This window comes from Mixophyes fleayi, chromosome 2 (genome assembly GCF_038048845.1).
Source record: "Mixophyes fleayi isolate aMixFle1 chromosome 2, aMixFle1.hap1, whole genome shotgun sequence".
Classification (NCBI taxonomy): domain Eukaryota; kingdom Metazoa; phylum Chordata; class Amphibia; order Anura; family Limnodynastidae; genus Mixophyes; species Mixophyes fleayi.
The window spans coordinates 284,575,785-284,601,262 of record NC_134403.1 but is presented as its reverse complement, the minus strand read 5'-3'; positions in this window follow the sequence as shown (position 1 = coordinate 284,601,262).

Sequence of the window (25,478 nt, the reverse complement as noted above, 5' to 3'; positions counted from 1 at the left end):
ATATTCTTTGGGTTTTAGAAATATCTGTAGCTATGTTGTTGTAAATACGTTGGTAGATTTTGTGATTTAGGACATTAAGGGTTTTGAAATTAGTAATATCTTAGGAGTTGGATTATGTCTTACAAATAGACCTCATGTCCCTGTTGGATATGACAGCAAACTGATATTTACAAAGATTGCTAGTGTTTAAATGCTAAAACTATAGACTATGGAAGCTACAGTAGGAACATTTGAAATACTGTAAATGTCTTTATATACTATGGGAGCTTTAATAGGAAGATTTGAAAGACAAAGAATGTCTTTACATTGTTTGTGATTATTGTTAAGTGATATTATTGGAAGTAAGCGAAGAGGTTATTGTGGGATAAAAATCTGTGTTGTAAGCTTTGTTAGAGTCACAGACGATGTGGTATAGCTTTTAAAATGAGTTTGTTTGTAACTGAACAGTAAGAGATATTATTATTTAGGAAGATATACTTTTGGGAAAACTTACTTGGAAAATATAGCTGCATTGTATTTGACTGCATTGTGTAACACTGTATAATATAGCTTGTAAATATCTGCTAGATAAAGATACACACTGTATTGTATAATCTGCCTTGCTAGCTCTCATCACGCCCCCCCTATATATGTAATGGCTGCCATATGGTTTTGTGTTAACAACCTGTGAGACTAAAGAAATATTAGTGAACATTGTATGATAACTGTTGAATAGAGAGACATTTATGGCGGACTGGCTAATACTGGTTGTAATAAGCTAAGGGCCTGTTGCTGAAGGTTGCATTGTTAGTAAATTAGGTCTTTGAGCTAACATGTGCTTGTAACAAAGCATTAAGTCAGTCATTTTGGTTGGTGACTTTGCGTTGTAAGAAGAAGTTTCATTAAGAGTATATGTACTAGAATAGTTTTATATAGATCTATAGTGCAATCAGGATTAAGATGGAGATAATGCAGTCAACATGTGAATTGTAATGAATTCTGAGATATATACACACACACACGCACACACACACACACACACACACACACACAGGCACATATACCTAATTAGCAAGAAATTTGTTATGGATTGAATTTTGGTGCAACTATATAAGTTGGATGAAATATTATTGATGTGTTATATGTGTTTAGAGAATATATTCAATGTCTGCATTTCGTGTATAGGATTAAATGCTTTCCTTGTGTCTCTGTGTCTGTATAGGGGGTCTTACTTACAGGATATTACAATTGATGCCAGATGTTTTAAGTGGACATAAACATTAGGAATACAAAGGTCACACATGCTCCTTGACCTAGGCATATAGGTTTTCTTTCTGATGAAATGTGTGACAAAAGTAATTGATTTCTTGACATCTGTAGTGCATTATTTCAAAGGATGTGATATGAATAGTGACATTTGTTAGAGGATTGGGTTTTTATGTTTAAAATCTGTGTCTTTCTAATCTGTGATCAGTCTTGTTCTGTCCAGAAGCAAGACTCTATGCATTTTATATTTGGGAAATAAAGAAACTTTGCTTTTTCAACACTTACTGCTTCTGAATGCTGCAACATTTATGGAGGTCCCACTGAGAGAACTGTAAATAACGATCAGCCAACACATCCAGAGATGGGAGACAAACTATATATTCAACTGTGGCCACAAAAGTAATATTTTATCTTTCTGACTATATACTTCTGTCTGCTAATCTCTTGAGTTTGCTGAAAAGGTATTTATATTTATCTATGTAAGTGTGAAATTGCAGCTGTATTTTTGAATTGTTTATGTTTGTATACATATATATGTAAAGGTTTGGTACCAGTTAGAATTTTCATTTGCTGTTTATCTATCAAAGAGACTGTTTAACCTTGTTAACCATAATATGACAGGTTGCATGTATGTGTGTGTGATTGGACTTCCTTGACATGGCTTGAGTCTGGTAGAGATTTTAATTTCAAATATTACTTCTGGTTAACGCTTAAAGGAGGAATAGATAGCCCCAAGCCACATTAAAGTACTGTAAAAACCACATAGAAAAGTACACTATAAGGCCTTAAATAGCAATGTATGTAACGTGTGTGTGTGTGGTAACACCAGGTTTTATATAACAAGATAAAGTGTGATTCCCTAAAGGGCTGAAGCCTATAAAGGGGTGTAATACATTCTATAGTGGTTATAGCCCTATTACCGTCGTGCAGATACTGAATAGGTTGGACTATAAAGAAAAGATTAAGCTGCATCATGGGTCAGAATGTAGTCACACAGGGAAGCCAAAATGTTTGGAGATCTCACCTGGGAGTCTGGCTGCAATAATTTTCCATAAATATGGAAAGAAATCTGTTCAATACATGCATAAATGGTTAACAAGGTGTGCTGAATTGAATGGAAATTTTGATTTCAATGTTTTAGGGGAAATAGGAAAAAGTGTTTCTAAAAGTAAAGAAGTACAAGTCTTGCAATTATGCTTAACTGAGGCTACAATCCCGCCTCCGTATATATTGATCAATATATGGCAGTTAAAGCTCCTAGTGCACCAGGAGAGAAAGAAGACCCAATATATGATTTATTACCTATTGTAAATGGGGGCACAGAGAAGGCTATATCCGCAGTTGCCTCTTCAAGTAGATCATCAAATAGATATGCCACTGGGAGACAGAATTGTGGAAGAAACAAAAAGAGATGATAAAACTCCTGTAAGTTCTGATGAATCCCAAATTTCTGATGAGGACAGTGAGGATGTGGTAAGGGGAGCAGTAGGAGGTTCTGTTACAGAAATTAAAAAAACCCTTATCATCATCAACATTTATTTATATAGCGCCAGCAAATTCCGTAGCACTTTACAATTGGGAACAAACATTAATAAGACAATACTGCGTAATACATACAGACAGAGAGGTAAGAGAACCCTGCTCGAAAGCTTACAATCTATAGGACAATGGGAGTTAGAAACACAAGGGCATGTGCTACATCATATTGCACAATGGACCAGCCAGACTGCAAAGGTAAAAGTACTGAGTGGGTTATGTGTGTTGTAATGTTGGTCAGAAGGTTGTTGTCTTGCGTTAGCAGTGTAGAGGATGGTAATAGGGTAATCTAGGGAAATTAAGATGATGGTTGAGGAATATCATAACCTTGTCTGAAGAGGTGGGTTTTCAGTGAACGCTTGAAGGTTTGAAGACTAGAGGAAAGTCTTACTGTGTGTGGGAGCGAATTCCACAAAGTAGGTGCAGCCCGGAAAAAATCCTGTAACCGAGAATGGGAGGATGTGATGAGAGTGGAGGAGAGACGTAGATCTTGTGCAGAACGGAGGTGTCGAGTAGGGAGATATTTCGAGACAAGTGAGGAAATGTATGTCGGTGCAATTTTGTTGATGGCCTTGAATGTTAGTAGAAGAATTTTATATTGGATTCGTTGAAATACAGGCAGCCAATGTAGAGACTGACAGAGTGGCTCAGCAGAGGAATAACGGTTTGTAAGGAAAATCAGTCTAGCCGCTGCATGCAAAATAGATTGTAGGGGTTCAAGTCTGACTTTGGGAAGACCAGTAAGGAGGGAATTGCAATAGACGATGCGGGAGATGATGAGTGCATGAATTATTGTTTTTGCGGTGTCTTGTGTCAGATATGTGCGTATTCTGGAAATGTTCTTTAGGTGTATGTAACATGATTTAGATATAGAGTTGATGTGGGGAATAAATGACAGTTGTGAATCAAGGATTACACCTAGGCAACGAGCTTGCGGGGTGGGATTTATGGTCATGTTATCGACAGAAATAGAAATGTCAGGCAGGAAGCTTCTGTTTTTGGGTGGGAATATTATTAATTCAGTTTTTGAAAGATTGAGTTTGAGTTGGCGAGAAGACATCCAAGATGAAATGGCAGAAAGACAGTCAGTAACGCGAGACAACACATATGGTGAAAGATCAGGAGAGGATAGATAAATGTGTGTATCATCCGCATAGAGATGATACTGAAATCCAAAGGAGCTTATTAGTTTTCAAGAGAAGTGGTGTAGATAGAGAATAGCAGAGGACCTAGGACTGAGCCTAGTGGAACTCCAACTGATAAAGGAAGCGGAGCAGAGGTGGATCCAGAGAAATTAACACTGAAAGAGCGATTAGATAGGTAGGATGAGAACCAGGATAGGACAGTGCCTTCAAGACCTAGGGATTGAAGCATTTGTATGAGGAGAGAGTGGTCAACAGTGTCAAATTCAGCAGAGAGATACAGGAGAATTAGAAGAGAGTATTGGTTATTATTTATTGCTATGATCAAATCATTGACAACTTTGGTCAGCGCAGTCTCTGTGGAGTGTTGAGAGCGAAAGCCTGACTGAAGAGGATCCAATAGGTTGTTTGCTGTAAGAAAGTGTGTGAGGCGTGTGTAGACAATTCTCTCGAGAAGCTTGGAGGGGCATGGGAGCTGGGAGATGGGGCGGTAATTTATGAGAGAGTTAGGGTCAGAATTCTGTTTTTTTAAAATGGGTGTAATCACTGCATGCTTGAATAGTGATGGAAAAATACCAGTAGAAAGAGATAGATTACAGATTTTAGTTAGAGGGGGAATGAGCACAGGAGACAGGGACATACCAATTTGTGAGGGAATGGGATCAAGAGGACAGGAGGTAGAGTAGGAAGATGAGAAGAGAGTAGAAACTTCCTCTTCATTTGTGGGATCAAATGAAGAGAGAGTGTCAGAGGGTGCTACAAAGGAATTGAGCAGATTGCTTGTCAAGGGAGATACCATTTCAAGCCTGATCTTATCAATTTTGTCCTTGAAATAGGAAGCAAGATCCTGTGCACTGATGTTAGTTGGAGAATTTGGGGCAGGAGGATTAAGAAGAGAGTTAAATGTGTTAAAGAGAAGTTTAGGGTTAGAAGCCTGAGCATAGATGAGAGATTGGTAGTATGCTTGTTTAGCAGTGTCCAGAGCATTTCTGTAGGAGTGGTAGATATCAGTATATGTGATGAAATCATTAGAGGCACAAGATTTACGCCAGTGACGTTCTGCAAAGATAATGCAAACATATCTGCAAGTAACATTACAAGTGCTTCAACACAACATAAAAAATTCCCTGATGTTTACATGTTCCCTTTAAGAACTATAACTACAGATCAAGGTGCAGAGAGTATAGCACATGTCCCATGGAGAAGAACCGAATTTAATTTAATTGTTACTAAATATAAAGATTATAGAACTAAACCTGCAAAGGTAATGATTAAATTAGAAAAATTATATAAAACACAGTCCCACATTTTCAGATATACTGCAATTGTTTCATGCTCTGTTAACCTCAGATGAACGTACTACTTTAAATATTCAGTGTAAATAGAATGAGGCTAATTTTCAAACCCCCTAAAAATGATGCAAGGACTGATATTGATACACAATGGGAACTTGCAATGGCAGTTTGGAAGTTTGAAGAAATGCTCCCCCTGAGAGTAGACTGGTCCAAAGGGTAATTCAAGATCTACGAGCTTTTCATGCAGCAGTTGAACCCTTACATCCCAATCCTCTAATGATTCTTATGCAAATACCACCAGAAGCCCAGATTTTCTCAGCCATTAATTTATATTCTGCTTATTGTTCTATTTCTATATACGAGGATAGTCAATATTTGTTTGCTTTTACCTATCAGGGTGAACAGTACACCTGGACTAGGGCTCAGGGCGCAGGGTTTTGTAAACAGTGGTACTATATTTAGCCAAGCCCTAGCAGCTGATTTAAAAAAAACTAGCTTTTCACAAAGGAGCACACTCTTCCAGTACGTAGATGATTTGTGGCTATGCTCTGATTCTTTTGAGGCATCTCTTACAGACACTTGCGAGTTGTTAACTTATTTGACATATTCTAGATATAAAGTGTCAAATGATAAAATGTAGTTGTGCAGTCTAAAGGTCCTATACATAGGACAGTTTAACTAAAGGAAAAAGACATTTATCACCCGATCGAATACAAGCCATTCATGAGTTAACTTTGCTAATGAACAAAAGGAAATTACAAGGTTTTCTTGGTTGTGTAGAATTTTGGTGAAATTTTATATCAAACTATGCAAGTTTAACTACCCCTTTGTATGAAATTACAATTGATGATGTTAAAGAACCTTTCATTCACTCTGATATTACCAAAAGTTGTTTTGAACAGCTTAAACAAGAACTCTTGATGACACCTGCATTGGGTATACCAAATTAGTTATTATTCACTTTGTTTTGTCATGAACATTCAGGTCATGCTGCTCGTGTTTTAACACAGCCCCATGGGAATACCACCACGCCTGTTGAATATTACAGTAAACAACTTGATCCACTGTCTAGCGGGCTTCCAAATTGCTTCAAATCTGTCGCAGCTACTGCTTTGTTAGTAGACAAATGTGCTGATATAGTTTTGGAAAACCCACTTACAGTACAAGTTCCACGTGCAATAGCTGCGCTTTTAAATTGCCATATGACTAGACATGATACAAATGCCAGACTAACAAAATGGGAATTGATTCTTTCTATGGTTCCAAATATTACACTTATCAGATGCAATGCTTTAAACCCTGCAACCCTGATGCCTATTGCTTCTGATATTGAATCTTGTAAGGTTCAGAGAGAGGGGAAGGTATATTTGGATACAGAAGATAATGATTTCACATTAAGTGAATCAGATGACGAGAATACATATAAGAGTGAAAGTCAGAATTTTACACATTTTGCTCATGAGTCACATAATTGTAGAGATGTGCACCGGCTTTTGGTGTCTCGTGTTTTGTGTTTTGGATTCGGATTTCCGCGATGTTTTGGGTTCGGATTTGTTTCGCAGAACACCTGCCGAAAGGTTTTGGTTTGGATTTAAGGTTTTGGATTCGGATTTTGGGCTTATTTTCACTCCTACGCTATTATTAACCTCAATAACATTCAATAACAAGCATTTCCACTAATTTACCGTGTATTCTGAACACCTCACAATATAGTTATTAGTCCAAAATGTTGCAACGAGGTATCTTTCTGGACTGTGTAGTGGAGTGGTCCCCACAATATAATAAGAAAACCATCAACTGGTATGAATCGCACCGAATAATGTACCTGGACTGCGTAGAGGAGTGGGTCACCACAATATAAATTAAAAACCCTGAACTTGTATGATTCGCACCAATAATGTACCTGGACTGCGTAGAGGAGTGGGTCACCACAATATATATAATAAGAAAACCATCAACTGGTATGAATCGCACCGAATAATGTACCAGGACTGCGTAGAGGAGTTGGGTCACCACAATATAAATTAAAAACCCTGAACTTGTATGATTCGCACCAATAATGTACCTGGACTGCATAGAGAAGTGGGTCACCACAATATATATAATAAGAAAACCATCAACTGGTATGAATCGCACCGAATAATGTACCTGGACTGCGTAGAGGAGTGGGTCACCACAATATAAATTAAAAACCCTGAACTTGTATGATTCGCACCAATAATGTACCTGGACTGCGTAGAGGAGTGGGTCACCACAATATATATAATAAGAAAACCATCAACTGGTATGAATCGCACCGAATAATGTACCTGGACTGCGTAGAGGAGTGGGTCACCACAATATAAATTAAAAACCCTGAACTTGTATGATTCGCACCAATAATGTACCTGGACTGCGTAGAGGAGTGAATCACCACAATATATATAATAAGAAAACCATCAACTGGTCTTAATCGCACCAAAAAATGTATCTGGACTGCGTAGAGGAGTGGGTCACCACAATATAATTTAAAAAACCCTGAACTTGTATGATTCGCACCAATAAATGTATCTGGACTGCGTAGAGGAGTGGGTCACCACAATATAATAAGAAAACCATCAACTGGTCTTAATCGCACCAAAAAATGTACCTGGACTGCATAGAGGAGTGGGTCACCACAATATATATAATAAGAAAACCATCAACTGGTATGAATCGCACCGAATAATGTACCTGGACTGCGTAGAGGAGTGGGTCACCACAATATAAATTAAAAACCCTGAACTTGTATGATTCGCACCAATAATGTACCTGGACTGCGTAGAGGAGTGGGTCACCACAATATATATAATAAGAAAACCTTCAACTGGTATGAATCGCACCGAATAATGTACCTGGACTGCGTAGAGGAGTGGGTCACCACAATATAAATTAAAAACCCTGAACTTGTATGATTCGCACCAATAATGTACCTGGACTGCGTAGAGGAGTGAGTCACCACAATATATATAATAAGAAAACCATCAACTGGTCTTAATCGCACCAAAAAATGTATCTGGACTGCGTAGAGGAGTGGGTCACCACAATATAATTTAAAAAACCCTGAACTTGTATGATTCGCACCAATAAATGTATCTGGACTGCGTAGAGGAGTGGGTCACCACAATATAATAAGAAAACCATCAACTGGTCTTAATCGCACCAAAAAATGTACCTGGACTGCGTAGAGGAGTGGGTCACCACATTATAATTTAAAAACCCTGAACTTGTATGAATTCCACCAATAAATGTATCTGGACTGCGTAGAGGAGTGGTCACCACAATATAATTAATAAAAAACCCTCCACGGGTCTGAATTTCCCCCAAAAAAAATCTGGACTGTGTAGTGGGGTGGCCCCGGTACTAAATTTGATACCTGGCCCACAATACCTCCTCCAAGTTCCAAGTGTAGTGTTTATAACATATTAACACTACACTAATTCTAGCATGTCAAACCCTCTTGTTTTAAATAATGACAGGGCATTTAACTTTTGATTAAATTTTTGTAATTTGTTGACATTTTCTTTTACTTTTTTAACATGGCAAACGACTGTTGAATGGTCACATAATGCCAAAAAAATAGTTGCAATATGGAATTGTCCTTGGGCCCTCCCACCCACCCTTATGTTGTTGAAATAGGACATGCACACTTTAACAAACCAATCATTTCAGCGACAGGGCCTACCAAACAACTGTGGCTGAAATGATTGGTTTGTTTGGGCCCCCACACCAAAATAACAATTCATCTCTCCCTGTACAAACTAAACAGGCTCTACTGAGGAAAGATGTTGTCCTCATCCTCAACCTCTGATTCCTCTCCCCCTACAGTGTGTACTTCCTCCTCCTCACACAGTATCAATTCGTCCCCGCTCGACTCCACAACCACAGGTCCCTCTGTACTATCTGGAGGGCAGTGCTGTACTTCATTGAGGAATTGATTATTCATTTTTATAAACATCATTTTTTCAACGTTGTGAGGAAGCAACCTCCTTCGCCGCTCACTGACCAGGTTCACCGCTGCACTAAAAACTCTTTCGAGTACACACTGGAGGGGGGACAACTCAGGTAAAATAGAGCCAGTTTGTACAGGGGCTTCCAAACTGCCTTTTTTTCCTGCCAGTAACAATATGGACTGTCTGACATGTCTATTTGGATAGTGTCAGCAAAATAATCCTCCACCATTTTTTCAATTGTGACAGCATCCAATGCAGCGACAGTAGACATGTCTGCAATGGTTGGCAGGTCCTTCAGTCCGGACCAGATGTTATCAGCATCCCCGCCAGCGGCTCTTTTAGGAAAACTGAGCTTTTTCCTCGCAGCCATAGATGTGGAAGAAAATGAGGGTGGAGCTGTTGGCATGTCACGGTCCTCTTCAGAGGTCAATCTCCTGACCAGAAGGTCTTTGCACCGCTGTAGACTTGTGTCCGCCGGAAACAGAGACACAACATACGCTTTAAACCGAGGATCGAGCACGGTGGCCAGAATGTATTCCTCTGACTTTAAAAGAGTGACCACCCTCGGATCCTGGCAAAGCGTACGAAGGGCTTCATCCACAAGAGCTACATGCTTGGTGGAATCGCAATGGTTTACCAGCTCCTCCCTCACTTTCTCCAGCTGCTTCTGCAACAGCCTGATCAGGGGAATGACCTGACTCAAGCTGGCAGTGTCAGAACTGACTTCTCGTGTGGCAAGTTCAAACGGCTGGAGAACCTTGCACAACACGGAAATCAGTCTCCACTGCGCTTGACTCAGGCGCATCCCCACTCCTTTGCCTATGTCGTAGGTGGCTGTGTAGGTCTGAATGGCCTTTTGCTGCTCCTCCATCCTCTGCAGCATATAGAGGGTGAAGTTCCAGCGCATCACAACCTCTTGTTTGAGGTGATGGCAGGGCAGGTTCATGCTTTTTTGATGTGCCTCTAGTCTGCAGTAGGCACTGGCTGAATGCCGAAAGTGTCCAGCAATTTTGCGCGCCACCGCAAGCATCTCCTGCACACCCCTGTCACTCTTGAGGTAATGCTGCACCACCAAATTAATGGTGTGTGCAAAACATGGGACGTGCTGGAAATTGCCCATATTTAATGCCCGCACAATGTTACTGGCATTGTCTGACACCACAAATCCCCATGAGAGTCTAAGTGGGGTAAGCCACTGGGAGATAATTTCCCTCAGTTTCTCTAATATGTTGTCAGCGTTGTGCCTCTAATTAAAGCCTGTAATACACAATGTTGCCTGCCTTTGCACGAGCAGCCATTTTGTAGATGCTGCTACTGATGCAGCTGTTGCTGTTGCTGCGGAAGGCGATGCATCTACCCAGTGGGCTGTCACAGTCATATAGTCCTTCGTTTACCCAGAACCACTTGTCCACATGTCCGTGGTTAAGTGGACAGTGGGTACAACCGCATTTTTCAGAGCACTGAGGACACTTGATCGTACTTCTCTGTACATTTTTGGTATCGCCTGCCTAGTGAAGTGGAATCTCGACGGGATTTGGTACCGGGGACACAATACCTCCATCAACCCTCTAAATCCCACTCCACTGATGGCAGACACCGGGCGCACGTCTAACACCAACATTGCAGTTACAGCCGCAGTTATACACTTTGCAATAGGGTGACTACTATCGTATTTTGTGGTCATGGCAAACGACTGTTGGACGGTCAATTGTTTTGTGAAAGACTTAGCGGTCTTACGACTTCCCCTCTGGGAAGATGACCGACTACCAGCAGCAACAGCAGCAGTGGCAGTAGTAGGCGTACCGCTGCAGGATTCCTCGGATGAATCCCGTATTGGAGAGGACTCAGTCTGGCTGCTGACTTGGGCTGCAGGACTCAATCTGATGGAGATCGTGGAGGAAGTTGACGAGGAGGGTGTTGCTGGTGTGTATCCAACTGGACCAGGGGATTTAGGTGTCCCTGTACCGATGACGGTCCTAGCCCCAGTTCCTGAACTAACCACTGAACTATGAAGGTTATTCAGGTGACGTATAAGGGAGGATGTCCCTAGGTGGGCAAGATCCTTACCCCTGCTTATTTGAGCTTTACATAAGCTACATATGGCCATACATTGGTTGTCCGAAGAGACAGACCGAAGAGGTGCATTTTTTGGTCTTCTCACCAGGCATGACGAATGGCTTTTTCATCCCATGGACATCAGCTGTTTCCCCCCCCTGGTGCCTCATTTACAATAACCACATCACCATCCTCATCATCAAGTTCCTCCACAGCGCCAGCTACATCATCAATAGCCTCCTCCCGAGCCACCTCTTCCCGTACAGTGATGGGAAGGTCAGGCTTGACAACCACCAACACCCTTGGACTCGCCTTGGGGATTTGTGATAATTTCTCTTTAGAAGGCAGAGTTGTTTGCTGTTTTGTTGCTGACAGCATAACTCTCTTCAATTTTTTGTAGGGGGGGAGGAGGAGGAGGGCTATGATCAATGGGTGAAGATGGACCACTAGTCATGAACACGGGCCAGGGCCTAAGCCGTTCCTTGCCACTACGTGTCGTAAATGGCATATTGCCAACTTTACGTTTCTGCTCAGATGATTTTAAGTTTCTCTTTTTGCTTTTTTTTTGAGAACTTGGGCTTTTTGGATTTTACATGCCCTGTACTAGGAGATTGGGCATCGGGCTTGGAAGACGACGTTGATGGCATTTCATCGTCTATGTCATGACTAGTGGCAGCAGCTTCAGCATTAGGAGGAAGTAGGTCTGGATCTTTCCCTACTTTATCCTCCAAATTTTTGGTCTCCATTATATGTAGCACAAGATACTGCAGAATGTGTGAACCTGGTAATATTGCAGACAGTACCAATGGACTTATACTGCAGGATTGGTTTTTCAAATTTTGTTGTAATAAAAAAAGTTTTTAATTATTTTTTTGTATTTTTTTTTATAACTTTTTTAAATTTTTTAAACACTTGGGAATAATGGGGAAATAACTATGCCCTTAGAAGCACAGGACACAGGACCACTGGACTGAACAGGACACAGCACAGGACCCAGCAGCACCACTGAACTCAAAATTGACAGAGCACAGCACACAGCACCACTGGACTTTTACTGTTGAATGTGTGAACTTTAATGCCCGCACAATGTTACTGGCATTGTCTGACACCACAAATCCCCATGAGAGTCTAAGTGGGGTAAGCCACTGGGAGATAATTTCCCTCAGTTTCTCTAATATGTTGTCAGCGTTGTGCCTCTAATTAAAGCCTGTAATACACAATGTTGCCTGCCTTTGCACGAGCAGCCATTTTGTAGATGCTGCTACTGATGCAGCTGTTGCTGTTGCTGCGGAAGGCGATGCATCTACCCAGTGGGCTGTCACAGTCATATAGTCCTTCGTTTACCCAGAACCACTTGTCCACATGTCCGTGGTTAAGTGGACAGTGGGTACAACCGCATTTTTCAGAGCACTGAGGACACTTGATCGTACTTCTCTGTACATTTTTGGTATCGCCTGCCTAGTGAAGTGGAATCTCGACGGGATTTGGTACCGGGGACACAATACCTCCATCAACCCTCTAAATCCCACTCCACTGATGGCAGACACCGGGCGCACGTCTAACACCAACATTGCAGTTACAGCCGCAGTTATACACTTTGCAATAGGGTGACTACTATCGTATTTTGTGGTCATGGCAAACGACTGTTGGACGGTCAATTGTTTTGTGAAAGACTTAGCGGTCTTACGACTTCCCCTCTGGGAAGATGACCGACTACCAGCAGCAACAGCAGCAGTGGCAGTAGTAGGCGTACCGCTGCAGGATTCCTCGGATGAATCCCGTATTGGAGAGGACTCAGTCTGGCTGCTGACTTGGGCTGCAGGACTCAATCTGATGGAGATCGTGGAGGAAGTTGACGAGGAGGGTGTTGCTGGTGTGTATCCAACTGGACCAGGGGATTTAGGTGTCCCTGTACCGATGACGGTCCTAGCCCCAGTTCCTGAACTAACCACTGAACTATGAAGGTTATTCAGGTGACGTATAAGGGAGGATGTCCCTAGGTGGGCAAGATCCTTACCCCTGCTTATTTGAGCTTTACATAAGCTACATATGGCCATACATTGGTTGTCCGAAGAGACAGACCGAAGAGGTGCATTTTTTGGTCTTCTCACCAGGCATGACGAATGGCTTTTTCATCCCATGGACATCAGCTGTTTCCCCCCCCTGGTGCCTCATTTACAATAACCACATCACCATCCTCATCATCAAGTTCCTCCACAGCGCCAGCTACATCATCAATAGCCTCCTCCCGAGCCACCTCTTCCCGTACAGTGATGGGAAGGTCAGGCTTGACAACCACCAACACCCTTGGACTCGCCTTGGGGATTTGTGATAATTTCTCTTTAGAAGGCAGAGTTGTTTGCTGTTTTGTTGCTGACAGCATAACTCTCTTCAATTTTTTGTAGGGGGGGAGGAGGAGGAGGGCTATGATCAATGGGTGAAGATGGACCACTAGTCATGAACACGGGCCAGGGCCTAAGCCGTTCCTTGCCACTACGTGTCGTAAATGGCATATTGCCAACTTTACGTTTCTCCTCAGATGATTTTAAGTTTCTCTTTTTGCTTTTTTTTTGAGAACTTGGGCTTTTTGGATTTTACATGCCCTGTACTAGGAGATTGGGCATCGGGCTTGGAAGACGACGTTGATGGCATTTCATCGTCTATGTCATGACTAGTGGCAGCAGCTTCAGCATTAGGAGGAAGTGGGTCTGGATCTTTCCCTACTTTATCCTCCAAATTTTTGGTCTCCATTATATGTAGCACAAGATACTGCAGAATGTGTGAACCTGGTAATATTGCAGACAGTACCAATGGACTTATACTGCAGGATTGGTTTTTCAAATTTTGTTGTAATAAAAAAAGTTTTTAATTATTTTTTTGTATTTTTTTTTATAACTTTTTTAAATTTTTTAAACACTTGGGAATAATGGGGAAATAACTATGCCCTTAGAAGCACAGGACACAGGACCACTGGACTGAACAGGACACAGCACAGGACCCAGCAGCACCACTGAACTCAAAATTGACAGAGCACAGCACACAGCACCACTGGACTTTTACTGTTGAATGTGTGAACTTGGTAATATTGCAGTACCAATGGGCTTATACTGCAGGATTGGTTTTGCAAATTTTGTTGTAATTAATTTTTTTTTAAATTATTTTTTTGTATTTTTTTTTATAACTTTTTTAAAAAATTTTAAACACTTGGGAATAATGAGGAAATAACTATGCCCTTAGAAGCACAGGACACAGGACCACTGGACTGAACAGGACACAGTACAGGACCCAGCAGCACCACTGAACTCAAAATTGACAGAGCACAGCACCACTGAACTTTTACTGTTGAATGTGTGAACTTGGTAATATTGCAGTAGCAATGGGCTTATACTGCAGGATTCGTTTTGCAAATTTTGTTGTAATTAATTTTTTTTTAAATTATTTTTTGTATTTTTTTTATAACTTTTTTTTATTTTTTAAAACACTTGGGAATAATGGGGAAATAACTATGCCCTTAGAAGCACAGAGCACAGGACACAGCACCACTGGACTGAACAGGACACAGCACAGGACCCAGCAGCACCACTGAACTCAAAATTGACAGAGCACAGCACACAGCACCACTGGACTGATACTGTAGAACACAGCACAGCACAGCACAGCACAGAACTAAACAGCACAGCACAGAACTAAACAGCACAGCACGAGATCTACCAGGACAGAGGACCACCTAACACACCCTCCCTCTACCCTGATCAATGCCCGAATGAAGATGGCGGCGACTAGCGGGGAATTTATAGGATCCGAGTATCGCGAGATCCGACAGCGGGATTATGACTCACAGCCTCGGTTTCAAGTTTTCATTTGGCGCCAATACCCGGATCTGTCTCGGATCCGACTCGGATCAGAAAGGTTCGGGTGGGTTCGGATTCACAAAATTCGAGTGCGCTCATCTCTGCATAATTGTGTTGTGTACATGCAGCAAACTACTGTATCATGACCAGATTTAAATAAAATACCATTGCAGAATCCTTATTTGGTTTTCTATGTAGATGGGAGTTGCCATAGGAAAAATGATACAGGAACATTACAGTCAGGATTTGCAATTGTAGATGAAAATATGACTGTATATTCTGAAAGTTATCATCTCCACATTCTGCCCAGATCGCCGAATTAAAAGCATTAATTAAAGCTTGCCAATTGACAGAGGGTAAAACGGTAAATATTTACACAGATAGTAAATATGGATTTGGTGTCATTCATGATTATGCCGAAATATGGCGACAAGGAAATTATGTCACAGCTAATGGTACACCTGTTACTTATTATAAAATTGTAAATTAATTACTGTATGTTATTCAGTTACCAAAAGAGGGAGCAGTTATTAAATGCCAAGCGCATATGACAGGACATGATTATGTCACAAAAGGAAATCATAGAGCTGACTTAACTGCTAAGAAAGCAGCACAAAAGACATTACAAAGATTGTTGAAAGTATTGAAATACTAAATATTGCAATACCTGATCAAACTGAACTAATTGAGATGCAAAAGGTTGTTCTTCACAGGAAAAGCCCGATGGGAAGTTGCAGGACGCCAAATTGATAAATATGGACTTTGGTGTGGGAAGGGAGGTAAGCCTGTCACTCCCAAAGCACTCTTGCCAGCATTGGCACAAATGAGTGATGGATTGACCCATGCAGGTAAGACTGCTATGCAGAATATAGTCCAAATGAATTGGTATGCACCTGGATTTCAGCCATAGCTGCCAGGTACTGTGCTTCATGTATTATCTGTCTACAGAGTAATGCAGGGATGGCAGTAAAAACAATACCTGATCACCTGCCACCAACTGACGGTCCATTTCAAATAATTCAAATTGATTTCATCCAACTTCCTAAGTGTAGGATATTAGAATATGTATTAGTGTGCATTGATCAATTTTCTGGTTGGATTGAAGGTTACATGGTTGCGAGAGGCACTGCTAATGTTACAGCTAAAAAAATTGTACAAGAATCTGTATGTAGATGTGGCATACCAAAGGTAATTTCTTCTGATCGAGGTCCTCATTGTTCTGGACTTGTTTTTAAGCAAATGTGTGAATTGCTGGGTATAAAACAACAATTTTTTTACACCGTACCACACGCAGTCTAGTGGGAAATTTGAAAGATACAATGGAATTATTAAAAATAAACTGTCTAAAATATCTAAGGAAACAGGAATGCAGTGGCCTGACGCAATACCAATAGTTTTACATGCTATTAGATTTACCCATCGGGGGGCATCTCAATTTGTTACCATATTAAATTCTGTTTGGAAAAATTCCTAATTTGACTCTGAATTGCAATACCGGTCAAAGCCAAGTTAATGATGTGACTGTTAACTACATTCTATCGTTTACTAAACAGTTAAGACAGATTCAAGCTGCTGTGATAGGCACATATTCAATTCCAATTAAGGAGCCTGTCATAATTTGCATCCTGGAGATTGAGTGATGATAAGAAGTTTCTTGAGATCTGGTTCGCTGACTGATCGGTGAGAAAGTCCATATCTTTTGCTATTGACAACGCCAACTGCGATAAAAGTCAAGGAGAAAAGTATTTGGATACATGCTTCCCATTGTAAAGAGGCAACTGATCCTGATCAAGTAAGAAGATAATTATCACCTTTATTATTCTACAAGTAAGGGATATTTCTGAGACCATAATAATGTCTCAGCCCTTGCAAAGTCAAGACACTATTCACCTAATGAAGTCAAGGGATGGGAGTCCTGTGAAGAGGAAAAGACCAGAGGCAGAAAGAAACTGGTATTCAGAGTTAATAGGTCCTCAATCAAATTTGAAATTATGATCATTGCTACTTATTTTAACACTAATGACATTTGTAATTGGTCTTTTTCTTGAACTGTTTATTTACAAACCTGTAAATGGGCAACAGAACAATAATGTTAGGACCTTGGAAAAGAGAGGTAAAAGAGAAACTACATCACATGAGTGTTGTAAAGATATACCTCCAATTTAAGCATGTATTTGTAAATATTGTGAGCGTCATTCAGAGAAACAATGTGCACAATGGTGTTTTGATGAGCCTAATTATTTCCATGATCAACATCCTATAGATGTGTTTCATAAATTGATAGCAAATGAACTTAATACTAGTGAGTGTTGGGTTTGTACTCAAGTACCTCATAGACATCATAACGCTGGACTTATATCATTTCCAATAAATGAAAGTAAATTAGGTGAGAAAAAATGTGGCACCAAGACTAAGGGAGAGTACAGTACTTCCATGCCACCGCATATAAAGTTGATAAAATATTATAATGTGAAACATGAAAATACAACATGTTATAAAAAAACTGGTAATCCTACAATTCAACAGAAGCAAGTGAATTATAATGTACCAAAAATATATTTAGGAGCCATTAAAGAATGCTTGAGGATTGCACAGTTTAACAACCTAATTTTAATTGAAGAACTGATTAATGTAACACTAAGTGGAAATGTAACTAGGTGGACGAGACATTCTGTTAATCAGACCACTTGTGAATTAGGCTATGAGGCAGCTCATAGTTTAATGTCTGATATACCATATACACTTCCTGAGAATTTGTATTTCATATGTTGAAGGCGAGCATATAAATGGCTACTTCCAAATTCTGAAAGTATATGTTTTATTGGTGAATTAATTCCTGGTACAATTGTAATGGAACATTAGGATCTGACTGACATTATCACTTAGAATATAAAACATAAAACAAGGAGATCTATAAAAACTATAGGTGCTAAATATATTTTTTTTTAAAATAGAACACTCAATTAAAGTACAAGTGGGTTTTGAAAATTATTTCACTCATGAACATATTGGATATTTAAACAATATCGAGGCAATTGAACAGTTAGCTGATTTGTTGGATAATATTACAGAAATTTATGATGACACTTTCAGGCATGTTTCCAAAGAGCTTCAAGCTTATAAAACTGAATTAATTCAACATAAGTTAATATTATATTATTTAACTGCACAAAGTAGTGGATATTGTCAACATTAGAAACTGTTTATGGTGTTCACTGCAGTACATACGTCACGAACATAACTAACAATCTGGAGGAAGAGATAGATAAATATATGTTAAATATCGCACAAATAAAGGATACGTTCAGAATAGACAATAAAGATCTAGATTCAGATAGTGATGACTGGTTGGAAAGTTCCTGGTAGAATCCTTCTACTTGGTTTACAGGTATATTTTCAGGAGTGTCAGAATGGAGGAAAGGTTTATTCTGGACATTAGGAAAATATGCTATTATTTTTGTAATAACATGTGCATTAATTTATCTACTTTTAAAATGTGTACCAGGTATATTAGGAAATGTGTGCAAGGTTGGAACTAAAGCTTTACAGATTAATGTTGTGTAAGAATCACAAGGAAAAATATCTACTGCTTTGAAAAATATCAAGGAAAAAGGATATTTGCATGACAACTTTAATGAAAATTTCTCTCTTGATAATTAGGTTTTTGTATATATGTAGAATATGGACATTTCTGTCCTTTTTATTTTTGTTTTAGAATATTTATTTTGTTCTTGAAGTGTTTTTTTTAGTTAAAGGTTAATGTGGGTGAATTCCATTCACAGAGAGAGTGATGTCATGGATTGAATTTTGGTACAACTATATAAGTTGGATGAAATATTATTAATGCATTATATGTGTTTAAATAGAATATATTCAATGTCTATATTTCATGTATAGGGTTAAATGCTTTCTTTGTGCCTCTGTGTCTGTATAGGGGGTCTTATGTTACAGTATATTTCAATTGATGCCAGATGTTTTAAGTGGACATAAACCTTAGGAATACAAAGGTCACACATGCTCCTTGACCTGGGCATATAGGTTTTATTTCAGATGAAATGTCTGTCAAAGGTATTTATGTTTGAATTCTTGACATCTGTTGTGTATTATTTCAAAAGATGTGATATGAATAGTGACGTTTGTTGGAGAGGTGGGTTTTTATGTTTAAAACATGTGTCTTTGTAATCTGTGATCAGTCTTGCTCTGTCCAGAAGCAAGACTCTATGCATTGCATATTTGGGAAATAAAGAAACTTTGCTTTTTCAACACTTACTGTTTCTAAGTGCTGCAACAAAATTAATAAGATATTGTACCTACACACAGAATGTCATCTATTATCACCGCTTTTGACTTTGTCACTTACTTCAAAAATAAAATTGACTCAATCTGCAATTATATCTGTTCTCATCAGACTTGCTTCCCCCACCTGTCCTCTATATCACTCTCTCTGCCACCCTTGACTCCTACCCTCCTGCAACTGTGCCTGTGATCCTCTATCTTTTCTCCTCTTCTTCTACAACCTGTCCTCTTGATCCTCTCCCCTCCAAGTTCCTCCGCTCCTTCACTTCCAATGCCTGTGGTCGCCTTGCTCACCTCTTTAACCTCTCCCTCTCTCCACTGGTATCTTCCCCTCAGCCTTCACGCATTATCTTATCTCTCCTGTACTCAAGAAACTTTCCCTTGAACCATCATCTCTCTCCAACCATCGTCCCATATCTCTGCTTAAGTTTGCTTCTAAAATTTTCAAACCACTTGTCTTCAATCGTCTGACCTACTTTCTCTTATCCCACTCTCTTTTTGACCCTCTCCAGTCTGGCTTCCACCCCCTTCACACTACTAAAACTGTGCTTAAAATAACAAATGACATACTCTCAGCTAAGTCCAATGGTCACTTCTCTCTTCTCATAGTCCTCGACCTCTATGTTGCTTTTGACATTGTCAATCATTCTCTTCTACTCACCACCCTTTACTCCCTAGGTCGTTGTGAAACATCTCTCTCCTGGTTTGCCTCCTACCTCTATGGCAACTCTTTTAGTGTGTCTGCTTCTGACTCTCCCCTCCCCCCTTCCCCTTTCTATTGGAGTTCCACAAGGCCCTGTCCTTGTCCCTCAGCTCTTCTCTATCTACACCACCTCTCTTGGTGAACTAATTCAAATATTTGCCTTCCAATACCACCTCTATGCTGATGACACGCAAATCTATCTTTTCTCCCCTGACCTCTCTCCTGCTGTCCTAACCCAGTTATCTAGCGGTCTCTCTGCTATAACTACCTGGATGTCACAGCACTTCCTGAAACTCAACATCTCCAAATCCGAACTCATTATCTTTCCTCCTGCCAATGTTGCTATTCTTCCCAATATCTATTGGTTGACAACATCATTCTTTCTCCCATCACCCAAGCTCGCTGCCTTGGAGTCACCCTTGACTCAGCCCTCAGCTTTACCTCTCATATCCAGTCCCTCACCAAATCCTGTCACTTCTGCCTTTGTAACATTACGAAAATCTGTCCCTTCCTCTCTCAGGAAGTAACCAAAATCCTGGTCCATTAACTCATTTCTTGTCTTGACTATTGCAACCTCCTTCTCACTGGCCTGCCTCGCTTTCGCACATTTGACCTTCAATCCATACAGAATGCTGCGGCTAGGCTCATCTTCCTCTCCTACTGCATCTTTTCCGCTTCTCCTCTGCGTAAATCCCTTCATTGACTCCCTATCCATTTCGGAATGCAGTTCAAGCTCCATACTCTCACTTATAAAGCCCTTAACAACACTTCTCCCCCTTACATCTCTGACCTTGTCTCGAGGTACATACCTACCTGGCCACTCAGCTTTGCCTCTGACCTCCTCAATTCACCTCTCATTATCTCCTCCCATGCTCTCCTCCAAGATTTCTGCCGTGTTGCCGCTAATCTTTGGAACTCCCTACCCCATCTCACTCGATTATCCCCCAACTTTCAGTCTTTCAAACGCTCACTCAAAACTGACCTTTTCAAGCTCGCCTATCCAAACACCTCTAACCATTCTATCCATCACATTCTCTTCATTGTCTGCCATCTACATTTTTCCACCAGTTGGTCCTACTGTCTCTAACCACCCCTCCCTTTAGAATGTAAGCCCTCGCATTCAGGGTCCTCTCTAGCTATTGTGTGAGTCCCCATAGCATTACTCACACTAATCTGTGCTACTGATATGTATTACCTCATCTATTTGTCACTTGCTCATGTATCCGGCGTTACGGAACCTGTGGTGCCTTATAAATAAATAATAATAATTATTATTTGTATCGTATGTAAGATTATGTTATTGAAATTATATTTTTGCATTATTGTAAATATTCTAATTCATACACATAAATATACGTTGCAGTTATGAATTTATAATGTATTGATATAGGAGATATTATATATATATATATATATATATATATATATATACATACACACACATATATAGATATATACATTTATATATATATATATATATATATATATATATATATATATATATATATATATATATAGTGAGAAGGTCCAGCATTCATAGGATTCGCACACAGGTATGCTGAACCATTTATCTGTTAATTAGCAGCCAATCACACCCACATGGAACATCTGTGTATGTGCTAAAAGAGGAACCTAGGGAAAACGTAACCGTCTGCAGCATGCTGCTGCAGACTAACTGTGTTCCTACCTGTTCCCTTATAGGGGAACTGTGGCAAATATCCTTCTTTGCCACAATATATATATATATATATATATATATATATATATATATATATATATATATATATATATATGTATATATAAAATGAATAAATACTATATGGACAACAGTATTCACTTGACCATTACATCAATAGGGACTGTAACAACATTGTTTTCAAATACATATACTTTAATATGGAGTTGGTCTCCCTTATGCAGCGATAACAGCTTCCACCTTTTTCTTGGAAGGCTTCCACAAGATGTTGGAGTGGTTCTGAGGGCATTTGTGCCCATTCATACTGTAGAGCATTTATGAGGTCAGGCACTGATGTTGGATGAGAAGGCCTGGCTCGCAATCTCCGTTTTTGTTAGATGGGGTTGATGTCAGGGCACTGTGTGGACCAGTCAAGTTCTTCCACACCAAACTCATCAAACCATGTCTTTGTGCACTGGGGCACAGTCATGTTGGAATAGAAAAGGGCCTTCCCCAAACTCTTGCCACAAAGTTGGAAGCATAGCATTGTCCAAAATGACTTGGATGCAGAAGCATTAAGTTTTCCCTTCACTGGAAATAGGGGGCCTAGCCCAAACTCTGAAAAACAGCCCCATGACACTATCCCTCCTCCACCAAACTTCACAGCTTTCATAATGCAGTCAGGCAGGTAATGTTTTCCCTGTATCTGCGAAACCAAGACTCACCCATCTGACTTTCAAACACAGAAGTGTGATTCGTTACTCCACAGAACATGTATCCACTGCTCCACAGTCCAGTGTCAGTGTGCTTTACACCACTCCATCCGACACTTGGCATTGGTCTTGATGATGTGTGGCATGCATGCAGCTGCTTGGCCAGGGAAACCCATTCTATTAAGCTCCCGCCGTACAGTTTTTGTGCTTACATTAATGCCAGTGGAGGTTCGGAACTCTGCAGCTATGCAATCAGCAGAGCATTGGTGACTTTTATGCCCCATGCGCCTTAGCAGTAGTTGACCCCGCTCTGTTATTTTATGTGGTCTTCCGTTTCATGGGTGAGTTGCTGTTCCTAAACGCTTCCACTTTCTAATAATATCACTTACAGTTGACTGTGGACTATCAAGTAGGGATAAATTTCACAAATTGTCCTATTGCAAAGGTGGCATTCTATCACAGTACCACGCTTGAAGTCACTGAGCTCTTCAGAATGATCAATTTTGTATCACACATTTGCAAATAGAGACTGTGTGGCTAGGTGTTTGATTTTATACACCTCTGGCAACCTGTCTGATTGAATCACCTCAATTCAATAAGGTGTGGCCATATACTGTTGTCCATATAGTATTGTTGTTGTTTATCTAATGGGCTTACTTAAGTTTGTGGCATACAAAGGAAAGGATAGCCTAGAAGTTAATTAGTTTGTTGCACTAGGATTCGCAGATCAAATATAACCATAATAGATGAGAGAACATAGATTAAATAAAATATAACTTTTATTCAAAGTATATTAAAATTAGATTAAATTTTAGCAAAATAATTAGTGATGTTAGTGTGAATTAAAACTCTGGATGCGCTGCTATTATACTTCTGTCATTTTAGAAGAGGACAATATTTATTATATGATTCCTAAAATAAAATTAGGCATAATATAATGCTAAATAGTACTGAGGATATCTATATATATATATATGCTCATGTAGCCGAGAGAATCTAATATATCAGATACTTGTAAAAAACTATTGCCTCTCATACTAAGTACCCTATGATAAGCTGATGATTACTGTGTAGCACTATATAGAGATGGCTATTCTATAGTGTATCAATATGATCTACACAGCCTCAAGTATTAGTATAGAGCATTGTTGCGGCATGACAGCTTTCTATGGGTCTATTCCGGCAGTTCCCAAACTGTGCGCCGCGGGTCCCAGGGGTGCCGCGGCGCTGTCACTAGGGTGCCGCGGGCCAGTCATAGAAAAAAGAAAGAAAACAGAAACTTACCAAACTGCGCGGCGCTGGGACCCAGCATCCTCCTCTCTCACGCAGCTGTCACTGAATATCAACGTCAGTGACAAGCTGCTGCGGGAGAGAGGAGGCTGCTGGGTCCCGGCGCCGCGCGGATTGGTAAGTTTCTGTTTTCTTTCTTTTTTCTATGACTGGCGCGGGGCAGAGTGAGAGGGATCGTGGCAGAGGAGGGGGACAGAGAGCAGAGGAGGGTGACAGAGAGCAGAGGAGGGGGACAGAGAGCAGAGGAGGGGGACAGAGGGCAGAGGAGGGGGACAGAGGACAGAGGAGGGGGACAGAGGGCAAAGGAGGGGGACAGAGAGCAGAGGAGGGGGACAGAGGGCAGAGGAGGAGGACAGAGGGCAGAGGAGGGGGACAGAGAGCAGAGGAGGGGGACAGAGAGCAGAGGAGGGGGACAGAGGGCCAAGGAGGGGGACAGAGGGCAGAGTAGGGGGAAAGAGGGCAGAGGAGGGGGACAGCGTGAGAGAGGGCAGCGGAGGGGGACAGCGTGAGAGAGGGCAGAGGAGGGGGACAACGTGACAGAGGGCAGAGGAGGGGACAGCGTGACAGAGGGCAGAGTAGGAGGCCAGCGTGACAGAGGGCAGAGGAGGGGGCAACGTGAGAGAGGGCAGTGTGTCTGGATGCAGAGGGGGCAGTGTGTCTGGATGCAGAGGGGGCAGTGTGCCTGGATGCAGAGGGGGCAGTGTGCCTGGATGCAGAGTGGGTAGTTTGCCTGAATGCAGAGCGGGCAGTGTGCCTGGTTGCAGAGGGGGCAGTGTGCCTGGATGCAGAGGGGGTAGTTTGCCTGGATGCAGAGGGGGCAGTGTGCCTGGTTGCAGAGGGGGCAGTGTGCCTGGTTGCAGAGGGGGCAGTGTGCCTGGATGCAGAGGGGGCAGTGTGCCTGGATGCAGAGTGTCTGGATGCAGAAGGGCATTTTTGCATACAACTAAATAAGTATTTCTGTCGTGACCTAAATACTTATTACAATTTTTTGACCCAACTACAGTAATTATTTTGGAGGGGTGCCTTGAAAAAATTTGGAGACTCTAAGGGTGCCGCGAACTGCAAAAGTTTGGGAACCACTGGTCTATTCTAATAATAAATTAATCAAACTAAGTAATGCAAGCATCCAGTAAGCGCTGACACGCGTTTCGCTAAGCTTTTTCAAGGACTAACCGATCGTCTGGTAAGACAGGGATTTTATACTCTCAGAGACACAACTTCTCTCTGACGTGACAGATTTCAGTAGGCGTGGGGTTTGTGTGATCGACATGCTTTAGTAACAATAGCGATTCAGCAACTACGTAGTGCCGCCTCTCAGGGTGCTGCCATTGGACAGAATACGATCCTGTCTTGATGGACTAATCTCATTCATCTCACATTGAATGGGCATTCATCAACAACCGTAGTTTCCCGATCTGATAATATATAACAGTGTTTTGTGCAGTAGGTTTGTATGACTGTAAAAATGTTTCTATATTGGCTGTCATCCTAGTGGGTTACTGGTAAATATCCGGGTCTTGATTCAGTACCTGCATAACCCCGCCTACAAGTGTGTTCTTATTGGCCCATTCACCTCTCACCGATAAAACAGTTACAAACATTACTGAATATATTTGTAGGTAATTTTTCTTTTTCCAGTGGAAGGACACGTTTCTTAAGTAGCATTACGAATAAAATGCTTGTGAATATGAGGAATGGATTAGGGC